Raw genomic sequence first — 9,439 nt, 5'->3', positions numbered from 1 at the left:
AAAACAAAGTTGCTGAAAAAGCTCAGCAGGTCTGGCAGCATCTGTGGTTCTGAGAAAGGGTCACCGGACCCGAAACGTTAACTCTGTTTTTTCCTTCACACATGCTGCCAGATCTGCTGAGCTTTTCCAGCAATTTCTGTTTTGTTTCCTGATTTACAACACCCGCAGTTCTTTAGTTTTTTTTATGGGTTCATGAAAGTCAGGTCATGTTTAACTAATTTACAGGAATTCCTTGAGGACATTACAAGCGCGGTGGAAAATAGGGAACCGGTGGATGTGGTGTATTTGAATTTCCAGAAGGCATTTGACAAGGTGCTGCACAAAAGGCTGCTGCATAAAATAAAGGTGCATGGCGTTACAGGTAATATATTAGCATGGAAAGAAGATTGGTTAACTGACAGAGAGCAAAGAGTGAGGATAAATCAGTGGTTTTTTTCCCTTTATTCATTTGTGGGATGAGGGTGTCGCTGACTAGGCAGCATTTATTGCCCATCCCTAATTGGGCAGTTAATAGTCAACTACATTGCTGTGGGTCTGGAGTCACATGTAGACCAGACCAAGTAAGGATGGCAGTTTCCTTCCCTAAAGGACATTAGTGATCCAGATGGGTTTTTTCCCGAAAATCGGTAATGGATTCATGGTCATCATTAGATTTTTAATTCCAGATTCAAATTCTGTGATGGGATTCGAAACCCAGGTCCCAGAACATCACCTGGGTCTCTGGATTAACAGTCCAGCGATAATACCACTAGGCCATTTTCTGGGTGGCGATCAATGGCGACTGATGTGCCTCAGGGATCAGTGTTGGGACCGCAATTGTTTACTATTTACATAAATAATTTAGAGTTGGGGAAGTGTAGTGTGTCAAAGTTCACAGATGACACTAAAATGAGTGGTAGAGCAGTGTGCAGAAAACACTGAAATTCTGCAGAGGGATATAGATAGGTTCAGTGAATAGGCAAGGGTCTAGCAGATGGAGTACAATGTTGGTAAATGTCAGGTCATCCATTTTGGTAGGAGTAACAGCAAAACAGACTATTACTTAAAAGATGAAAAATTGCAACATGCTGCTGTGCAGAGGGACCTGGGTGTCCTTTTGCATGAATCACAAAAAGTTGGTTTGCAGGTGCAGCAGGCAAATAAAATATTGTCCTTTATTGCTGGAGGGATGGAGTTTAAAGGCAGGGAAGTTATGCTGCAGCTGTGTAGGGTGCTGGTGAGGCCACACCTGGAGTACTGTGTTCAATTTTGGCCTCCTTACTTGAGAAAGGATGTACTGGCACTAGAGGGGGTGCAGAGGAGGTTCACTCTAATTCTGAAGTTGAGAGGGTTGGCTTATGAGGAGAGATTGGGTAGACTTGGTCTGTACTCATTGGAATTTAGAAGAATGAGGTGGATCTTATCAAAACATATAAAATTATGAAGGGAACAGGTAAGGTAGAAGCAGGGAGGTTGTTTCCACTGGCAGATGAAACAAGAACTAGGGGGCATAGCCTCAAAATAAGGGCAGCAGATTTAGGACTGAGATGAGGAGAAACTTCTTCACCCAAAGGCTTGTGAATCTGTGGAATTCCCTGCCCAGTGAAGCAGTTGCAGCTACCTTATTGAATGTTTTTAAGGCAAAGATAGATAGATTTTTGAACAGCAAAGGAATTAAGGTTATGGTGAGCTGGCGGGTAAGTGGAACTAAATCCACGAAATGATCAGCCATGATGTTATTGAATGGTGGAGCGGGCTCAAAGGGCCAGATGGCCTACTCCTTTTTCTTATGTTCTTATGAACCAAATCAGAAGCCCTCATTCTAAAGAGATGTGACCACCTCCTGAAATGAAGTGTCCAAGTAACATGTTCCATCCTTGATGGGTCTGCAGCCGAAGGTAAAGTTCTGACAGGCCCAGACTGGTTAGGTTTACTCCTGTTGAAAATGAACATTCCCTGGCTTTACCGTGACCTGCAATGGCACTTGCTCCTGAACAGCCCAAGCCTTAGTATTGTCCAGGTCCTCCTGCACTGGATATGGGCCTGCTTCAGTATCTGAAGTGTTGCGAATGGTGTTGAACATTGTGTAATCATTGGCAAACATCCCCACTTCTGACCTTAGGTGGATTGGCTAAATTGGAAGATAATTGATAAAGCAACTGAAGATGGTTGGGCCTGGGACTCTACCCTGAGGAACTCCTGCAGAGATGGCCTTGAGCTGAGATGACTGACCTCCAACAACCACAACCATCTTCTCAGGTATAAGTCCAACCTGTGGTGAGTTGATTCCCCTTGGTATAACATTGGTAGGACTCATTGAGTTACATTTCATAACCCACACTTCCTCCCAACACCCCTCTCACCTGTTATAGTTGAATTTCACCCAAATAATTTCCTCTCCCTCCTCACAGAATCCTCTGGTCAATGGGCTTGAACCTCTTAAACTAACTGCTAACCACTAGCACAAAGCTATCACCAATTTTACAATAACTGGCCTTCCTAATTAACAAAGATAAAACTCAATGACATAGCAGCAGAGTTACACTTCTGAGGATGAAGCTACTAGTGCAGGCCACGTATATTCAGCAGTCATCACAGAATCCCTACAGTGTGGAAGGACGCCATTCAGCCCGATTGAGTCTGCACTGACCCTCCAAAGAGTATCCTACCCAAACCCAGCCCCCTACCCAAGCTGCACATTTACCATGGTTAATCCACCTAGCCTTCACATCTCTTGATACTACAAACAATTTAAGCAATTCACCCGACCCACACATCTTTGGACTATGGGAAATCCACACACACACAGTGAGAACATGCAAACTCCATACAGACGGTCACCCAAGGCTGGGATGAAGGGTCTAGGCCCGAAACGTCAGCCTCTCTGCTCCTATGATGCTGCTTGGCCTGCTGTGTTCATCCAGCTCTGCACCTTGTTGTCTTGGAATCAAACCCAGGTCCCTGGTGCTGTGAGGCAGCAGTGCTAACCTCTCAGCCATCATGACGTCCACATCTCTGCTATTCCTGACCTAGGAAGAGCTTGATGTTGGCCACATGTGATGAAATGAGAATGTGCTCCAATGCTAGGATCTAGTTTTTAATAAGCAGAAGAGCTCACAACTCAGAGATTTTCATCCTTTCAGACTTCCTTGTAATTATCCTATCAAACATCACAGAAATACAGGTCAGCTAGAGCTGTGCTGCCCTTTTTCACTTGAAGACTATAATCAATTAGCCTTGGCTGGGTTTGAACGTAGTTTCGCAATTATTCCATTATGTCATCCACAGTACTTCAATCAAAGTTTGGCTTATTCCGTTTTATTGTTTCACTTTTTAAAACAAAATAGAATTGAAATAAACTGGTTTCAAAACAGGCAAGCCTGGTATAAAATACATTTTTCATCAAGAAAGACAAACAATTTCTTCCTTCAAAAATTACTTTTTCTTTAATTAATCACTGAAACATGTGGAAAAGTGCATTGACCACAATACTCAATGTGATGGTTTATTTTTACACTACAGGGAAACTAAAATTAGAATGAGAGCCATAATCTGACGGAAACATGTTCAGCTAGCTAGTTCAGTTCTGAGCATTTGAAAACAGATGCATTTGTTCTCTCAACCACAAAATTGTGCTTAGAATTAAGACCCCAGAAATATTTATCTTTTGATAAGACTATGTTGTTCGATTGTGACTGCATAACTCACATTTTTATATTCATTTTAAAGGCATTCAATATGAAAGATAAAATAACCTTACAACAACTTTTTCTTCATTTTTATACAGGGAAAAAAAAGACATGGAAAGACTCAACAAAGTCAATTGTAGTCATTAGCACTGTATTGGTTATAATTGTAGTCATTAGCACTGTATTGGTTATTATAATGGTTTACCACTGTGCATCTACATTTAAATATCACATTAGTGTGTAGAATGCAGGAAATAAATTAATACTTCTATAGATGTATACAAAGATTAAGAACTCTTTATAAAAATGTGTCATACCAAAAAATAGATATAAATGTCAAGAAATTTAAGTTCAATGATTTCCTTATTGAATACCTACCATGGTAACAGCTGCCTCGTGTTTTATAATGGAAACAGCCTACTTCATAAGTTAAATCCTAATATCAAAATTCCTGATTATTTTTCAAAGTTAACAATTGAAGGCTACTTATAAGGCCTTTAACAAAAGAATCATTAGGTCCTGCAAAAAAAAATAACAGAAGAGACTGTTAACTCCAGCCTAGAACTATTTATTCATACAGAGATTCCACCCTGTACTGCTTTGAAAAATGCAAAGCACATTCTAAGACTGACAAGATTGTGACCACTAACCCACTGAATTGCTCTCCTCTTCTTTGTGAACATACTTAACTGTTCTGACAATAATAATTCCAAACATCAGAATATGCCAACTGCAGTCTTAATAAGAATAAAAAAAATGTCCAGAACTGAACCACAAAGAACAATACATAAATAAGACTGTAATAAATAAACAGGAAGCTTAAAAGCAAAATTCTAAGAATATCACTGTAAATACTTTTTTTTTACATATCAGACATACACATGTAAGCTGAAACAGTATCCTTCATTTAATTCTACATTAAATAGTCACAGAATTTCCAGCTTAATGTCAACCTTGTAAGATGTTAATGGCGCACCTTCTAGTAGTCAAATACGAGTGAAGACACCAACAAACAAGGATGATCTTGCGATAAAAGTAATGTAGGTATGGGAGATGAGGGCAATAATATGTGAAAGAAGATGGCGTGCATCCAGAGGAAAAGAATTTTACAATCTCAGAAATATAAAGTAACCTGACACATGAGTGAACACCATGAGGGACACAAGTTTCCCTCATCACAACATTTCAATTCATGTCTCCAGTTCTGTCCAGCTGGTACTCGCTAAGAGAAGTTAAATGTCCAGTTTTTTTTTCCAGAAAAGCCAAATTCTTTGTTTGTACCTGAAGTAACTGTTATATCAGATTAAACATGAGAGAAAAAAAAAAATCAGTGTGTAGTTTGGTCTGCTGCAAACTGTTGTTGGAGTACAAAAAAGATCAAAGGGTACGGCAGAGAGAGGCAGAGTGATATTCGATTAATTGGCTCTCATTGAATAAAACAGCTTCATAGATTTGATAGGCTAAATGATCTACTCTGCACTGTGACATTTCATGACTAAACAGTACGCTCAACTAGTTAACAACTTCATGGAAAGAACACAATATTTAACAAGGTATTTGGAAAACCTATCACCGCCTGCCCACAAATACAATCTACACTCAGACATCTTTTGTTCTGGGATAGAAAGTTAGAGCTTTGCGAGTCTAATGCTGTTGTCTTTCAGGATACATCTTTCGCTCCCCTTCCCCTGCCTGCCCCTCCCAATGGGGGGAGGGAGGGGCGTTAGAGGTTGACTGCATGTGACAATATTGTAAATGTATTCAAAAACAATATGCTTTAAATTTCACTGTATGTAATTCTCCCTCCGTTCTCCAGATTAGAAGAGACTACAACAATCCATTTTTTGGGGTTTGTTTTTTAACCTTGTTTTGTTCAGTAGGGTAGAATAGTTAATTATATAACCTATAAAATAATGGATGATCAAAGGATAAAGTACCATCTTTGTATTAAACTAAATATACTTAGATTCTTGCGTTATAGTGATATAGTAGTGATTGATCTGGACTATCATTTCCAAAGTCATGAGTTTTAAATTCTGTTGTGGCAAATTTTGGATTTAATAATTGGGCTGACATCAGGAAAATGGCCGTGAATGCTGACAGACTGTTGTTACAATCCAGTGTAAACCTCTTCAGTGAATGGGAGTTTGCCACTCCCTGCTGGCCTGGCCTTTGTGGGCCTCTGGACCACTCATAATGATTGACATTTAATAGTCTAGTAAGACACTCAGTCAGACAAACCATAGCTAATGGACAGGCCATAAACACAACCTCGTCAGTGTCTTCCACATCACACGAGCAATCCTTTTAAAAAGTTAGGATTGTTCATGGAAACTGCCGCTCAACTGCATCCTTGGATATTTTTTATTTTACATGTGAATATTTTGCCTCAAATGACATTTGGTCATATTTTACTTTTATTTATTCTGAAATAGACTTCAGGAAAATGGGGAGGGGCCAAAGTCTAATGAGAAATTGACATACATCAATATTTCATAGGGGACAGACAAAAAGTAATAATCATCAACTCCAAAATTTTGCTTTTCCAGAACCAGTACGACTTCCACATGGTCAGTTAGCTCAGTTTCCTAGATGGCTGGTTTGCAGTGTGGAATGCTGCTAACAACATGAGTTCAATTCCTACATCAGCTGAGATTGCTATGAAAGACTCTCCTTCTCAATGGGGAGGTTACGGCCTAGTGGTATTATCATTGGACTGTTATTCCAGAGACCCAGATAATGTTCTGGAGACCTGGGTTTGAATCCCGCCACGGCAGATGGTGGAATTTGAATTCAATAAAAATCTGGAATTAAGAATCTAATGATCACCATTGCTGATTATCAGGAAAAACCCATCTGGTTCACTAATGTCCTTTAGGGAAGGAAACTGCCATCCTTACCTGGTCTGGTCTACATGTGACTCCAGACCCACAGCAATGAGGTTGACTGTTTACTGCCCTCTGAGTAATGAATGCTGCCTAGCTAGTGATGCTCTCATCCTGTGAATGAATAAAGAAAAAAAAACCTTTCCCCTCATCTGAGGTATGGTGATCCTCAGGTTAAACTACCACCAATTCTCTCTCTAATGAGACAGCAGGACCATGGTGACTTTACCTTACTCTTCACATGGACTGGTTTAAAAAATAAATCACACTTAGCTGCCAAATATTAATAAATGCCTTAGTTATATGTGCTTTTAAAAGTGGTCTATGCTAACCTTGTGAGAGCTGTAGTAAAATCTTGCATTAATACAGGGATAAAAATCTAACTCTAGTTTTTAATACCTTTCTCACCACTTTATCAATTTTCTTTGCTCCTTCCTGTAGCCATTAACTTGTACCAGGGTCTACAGATAGCTCCTATGAAGCTCTATTGAACTAGTCATGTGTCAGCCTGGACAGTGATTGTTGGTAGATCATTTACCTGTTTGATGGCGTAGTGATAATGTCACTGGTCTAATAATCTAAGCCAATACTCTCAGGACACAAGGTCAAATCTCACCACAGTACTTGATGGAATTTGAATTCAATCTGGAATGGAGAGCTGTGGCCAAGTAACTATATAAAAAAAACAAAAGAACTGTGGATGCTGGAAATCAGAAACAAAAGCAGAAATTGCTGGAAAAGCTCAGCAACATCTGTGGAGAGAAATCAGAATTAACGTTTCGGATCCAGTGACCTTTCTTTAGAACTCAGTTCTTAGGCTTACGCTCCTTAAACACAGGGTTAGGAGAGTTCTGAGGAAGGGTCACTGGACCCGAAACATTAACTCCTATTTTCTCCCCACAGAGGCTGCCAGACCTGCTGAGCTTTTCCAGCAATTTCTATTTTTGTGTCAAGAAACAGTCATTGATTGTTGTAATTAGCCATGTGGTTCACTAATGAGCTTTAGGGAAAGAAACCTGCACTCCTTACCTATTTGATCTACACAGGAGTGTACTGACTCCTAACTATTCTCTAAAGCAGCCTGATGAGCCATTCAGATCAAGGTGAGATGGGCAACATAAAGTGGACTTGTCAGAGATGCCCACATCTGATGAAAGAATAAATTTGAAAAAAAAAATGATGTTATTGGAGGGGAATCTGAGTCTATTCATTCAAAAGCACACAATTGCACTTTCCAATCAGTAGGAAGTCACAGGATAGAAACCAGAAATTATGTATCCCTGCAGTGAGGATAATTATTGTCCCTGCAACTGCGGGTTTAGGAGAGATCAGCTCATTTAGCACAGGTGGGGAATGGAACCTGGGGTTTTCTGGGTCTGTGTAGCACAGTTTCATAGGCTCACTGAGCCAAAAAAGAATCTGTACGTTTTCAAGGTTGGATATCTTTGTTTTGGATAGTCTGTGGGAACCACTCATAAATTGCTTAAAACACTTAAATCACACATTTTCAACTGGCACGATATAGACGTTCCCCAATCATTGGCCCTCAATACTCACAATTCCCTTCATAACATTCATCGCTGGAATTTTATGAACACGTGCTGACATTTCCCATTCGGACATACACAATTCAAAATCCCGAAACTAAAATAGTACTTGGAGGGTGAAGTGATTAAGTTTGCTTTTACGGACGGAAAGTGGGAGCGCAAACACACTCTCTCGCAAGGTCACAGAGGTGTGACGCTTACCTCCTCAGCTCCAGAAATAAAAAAAACTTAAAACAGACGAGATTGATTAATGGAAAATACTGTATTGTTCACATAGGAAGACATTCTAGGCTCACCAGTCACAAAGTCAGTCCAACCTGTGCAGAGGTGAGGGAAGGGAGAGGCAGGAGCGATGGGGGAGGAGAAAAATAACTGAGGCATAGGTGGAAGATGAAGTGTGTGTAAGCTCTGGTCTCAGAAAGCATTGTCACAGAATCAAGAAGAACAACATATTTAAAAAAAAAACACCCCTTGTACAAAAATATCCAGTGGCTCACAACCGCAATCACAGTCTGATCTTACGCAAACATTCACAAAGAATAAAATTAATTCTGTTGAACAGGTGAGGTGTGGTTAGGGGCAAAGAAGTTTTCTTTCAAAACGCATTGATGTTCAACAGAATACACTTTTTTTTTGATCTGCTACCATGCTTGTGTTCCATCTTTACAAAATAAAGGCAAACCAAAAAAAAATACATATGGACTGTACAAAATTAGCACGACTGCTTTAGAATTACACTGCTTTTGTTTTTCACTGACAAAAGAAAAACACTTTTTTTTTACATACAGAGGTATTCAATTACAATTATATTACAAAGACATCATACCTATTTCGCCAGAAAGCTTGAAAAGATTTTAGCCAGCTAACTATTAAAATCTGCTAAAGTGCTGAAAAGTACTTTGTAATCTACAAGATAAACTAATTATACATCATCAGCAGGTAATGATGGGATGCTGATCTTCGCCCTGGTGAAAAATGCAATCTTCTCCCTGAAATTGACAGATAGAGCAACAGTTTATTTTGTGCTATGCATTACGTTTGCCCCCACCGCAACTGTAGTGACACCCTTCACTCAGATAGTTATAGATTCAAATCACAGCCAATGTGAGACTCGAGCACTCAATCCAGGTTGATGTTTCCTGTGGCAACAAGGTGCAGGACTGGATGAACACAGCAGGCCAAGCAGCATCATAGGAGCAGAAAGGCTGACGTTTCGGGCCTAGACCGAAGTGGAGCTCGAACAGTTCATCCACTTCACTAACACCTTCCACCCCAGCCTTAAGTTTACCTGGACCATCTCTAATACCTCTCTCCCCTTCCTGGACCTCTCTGTCTCCAT

The 9,439-nt window shown here is 40.0% G+C and overlaps 1 protein-coding gene across 1 annotated transcript in view; it reads right to left on the bottom strand.

Annotated features, from left to right (window-relative positions):
• LOC109920854 overlaps positions 1-9,439 on the bottom strand; it is a 174,135-nt gene that overhangs the window by 4,034 nt on the left and 160,662 nt on the right. The window lies entirely within an intron of this gene.

The sequence above is a fragment of the Rhincodon typus genome, chromosome 3 (genome assembly GCF_021869965.1).
Source record: "Rhincodon typus isolate 14 chromosome 3, sRhiTyp1.1, whole genome shotgun sequence".
Lineage (NCBI taxonomy): Eukaryota > Metazoa > Chordata > Chondrichthyes > Orectolobiformes > Rhincodontidae > Rhincodon > Rhincodon typus.
Note: the sequence above shows the minus strand (reverse complement) of the source record. Positions and strands in the feature narration are given on the sequence as shown.